Consider the following 2,500-nt stretch of genomic DNA (forward strand, 5'->3'; position numbering starts at 1 on the left):
GCATTAGGTACTTCTGAAAAGGTTAATGAACTGTGAAATGTAGTACAGAGGTGTATTCACAGTTAAGCTGGACAAAGGGACCAAATGCAGTCCAATTTTTTTTTAATGCCTGTAAACCATAGCTGTTTATCCCCATAATGTGTATCATATGTTATTACACAGTAATGGTCATTTAACACAGTGTTTCTCAACCTTTTTTTAGGCGAGGCACCCTTTCAATTCATGAAAAATTTCAAGGCACCCCAGTTCAACAAGCCGTAATATGGCATCGCATCCGATACCACAAAAGCTTAGAAAAGTAACACATTTGGAGACATCACACAACCTACATTCAAAGTTGCAGCTGACTGGGGCGACCTATATTTACTTAATTGTGCGTAAATGGCAGATGAAAGCTTCCACTGACTAGCATTAACTTATCAATTTAGACAAATATGTATCATATTACATAATTGATTCATCAGCCACTTTTTCCGCGGCACCCGTGAGGGGGGCCCGCGGCACACCAGGCTGCCCTGGCACCCCTGTTGAGAAACACTGATTTAACACACTTCTCTGTCCTCTAGGAAATACCATAAATTATAATAGAAAGCAGCCACACAAAAAGTGTTAAAGTTTGTAACAAGTGTTAATTTATTTTATATTAAAAAAGAGGCAGTGTAAAGTCAGGGAACACTACATTTTATCTACCATTTCCCTGCAGATGGCCAGCATCTGCCTCATCAGGGCTGCATTCTCCTCATGACGCTCCGCTATTTTGGCCTCCTGGAGCTCAAACCTCTTCTTCTCCTCACGCACCTCCTCTTGTAGGAACTCTAATGCCGTATCTGCCTTCCTCTTCTTCTTTGTGGTGCTGGGTGTAGGTGACTCATGTCCTGACTCTGTGTTGACAGATGAGTCCGGGGAGGGTTCTTCAGTATTCTGAGGGCCCAGAAAATCATTTGCAGGACAGTTGTAAGTGAATTGTAAGTTTGCAGGTTTCACCAGTGGACTTCATGAAAGTGTTGATAGAATGCCTCACCTTGCGGGTATCGTCCTGTGCCCTCAAGGGCAGGGATGCAGAGAGGGCTCAATTGAGTGTTTTGCAGCCATGACTGCATGCATGTCTTCATAGAACTGCCACTGATATTCTCCATTTTCATTCCCTGACCCCGTCTTGGGTGTTCTCACCTCCTGCAATACACAAACACATACACTAGCACACATTAAATATTGCACATAGCATATTTAATTGTTAATTGTTTAACAAACCATATATAATAGTCATATGCCTACCTTGTATTTTTGCTTGAGGTTTTCCCACTTCTTTGAAGCCTGCACCCCGGTGACCTTTCCCTCTAGGCCTGCGTTCTTCACAAAAACCCTGTTTCACAAACAACACACACACACACACACACACACACACACACACACACACACACACACACACACACGCGCGTGTCAGGGGTTCATCTGACTGGAAGTCAATCTTGTGCTCCGGTCTGACTTGGTTATTTCAGAGTCCTCTGCACATACACAGTATCGGCTACCCTAATGATGGCACTGATGACCAGACCAGAACTCAGTGAATAAATCAGGAGCACACATGGGGTACACAGATGCACAGCATGTATTTCATATTACCTAATCCTTTTTTCACATCATAGCACACAAACACACACACAGGTTCAATGCAAATATGCTCCTGCTGTTTATAGACATGGACAATTAATACATTAATTATTGACTAGTTACTCACTGCCACTGCATCTTGGCTGCCATCTTTGATTTGGTGAACAACTTCTCATTCTCACTCCTGTACTTGATAAGAAGGCGAGTCTGCTCTCCTGTCCCTGGGGGAAAGGGGAAAAAAGTTGACGTGATTAGTAACTATACACGAATTATAAGACAGTGCCAGTTCGTCCCAGTCCACAACGCCGTTAAACAACACTGCTTACGCCTTAATAAGGAACACATTTTTTTTTATTTAGCTTGACAAATAAAGGTTTGTTGAAAGTGAAATGTTTCGCCAAGTTAGCGAGATTGGTAGCTAACTAACCAGAGTAGGCTACCTGATATTCACAACAGAAGTATTTCATACCAACATTACATCACTGTTGCGCTATCACAGATAAATGTAAACCCATGGTAGCCTTTTTATTTTGAGTTATGCTCTATTCGTTATAAGCTGTGTTCGTGTACGGCTTGGTTTGACAGCTAGCTAAGAAACCATTTGGCTACAAACCAATGGCAACACCGGTATGTGAGCTAACCTTTAAATACACAACCTCGATTGCCCACTGAAAACGATAATAGGCGAATTTGTCATGTCAAACTATGACAGCTACACGTAGGCTACTGTACCTACTCCGTAGTAGGCGATATAATGACAAACATACTTACATTTATGTGAGACGCGGTCGGTCATTTTCGCAGCTTTGGTGTCCGGACAATAATAACAGTTTATGACCCAGCACGCGCCGATGATGATCGAATGTCATGACCGTTGGCCGAACCCCTT

General features: G+C 42.6%; 1 protein-coding gene and 1 long non-coding RNA gene across 2 annotated transcripts in view; one reads left to right on the forward strand and one right to left on the reverse strand.

The window, feature by feature from the left end:
- Positions 1 to 18, forward strand: part of LOC134452924 (putative nuclease HARBI1) — a 1,553-nt gene extending 1,535 nt beyond the window's left edge. Inside the window, exon 2 of the mRNA XM_063203605.1 lies at positions 1 to 18. This exon is cut by the window's left edge and continues 1,120 nt beyond it. The gene's annotated coding sequence lies outside the window, so the exon portion shown is untranslated.
- Positions 19 to 1,274: 1,256 nt separating this feature from the next.
- LOC134453121 (uncharacterized) overlaps positions 1,275 to 2,500 on the reverse strand; it is a 1,329-nt gene continuing 103 nt past the window's right edge. The window contains exons 1-3 of the long non-coding RNA XR_010035553.1: positions 2,383 to 2,500; positions 1,739 to 1,832; positions 1,275 to 1,363 (exon numbers count right to left, since the gene is read on the reverse strand). The exon at positions 2,383 to 2,500 is cut by the window's right edge and continues 103 nt beyond it. This is a non-coding gene — a long non-coding RNA (uncharacterized LOC134453121). The remainder of the gene's footprint in view (positions 1,364 to 1,738; positions 1,833 to 2,382) is intronic.

This window comes from Engraulis encrasicolus, chromosome 1 (assembly GCF_034702125.1).
Source record: "Engraulis encrasicolus isolate BLACKSEA-1 chromosome 1, IST_EnEncr_1.0, whole genome shotgun sequence".
Classification (NCBI taxonomy): domain Eukaryota; kingdom Metazoa; phylum Chordata; class Actinopteri; order Clupeiformes; family Engraulidae; genus Engraulis; species Engraulis encrasicolus.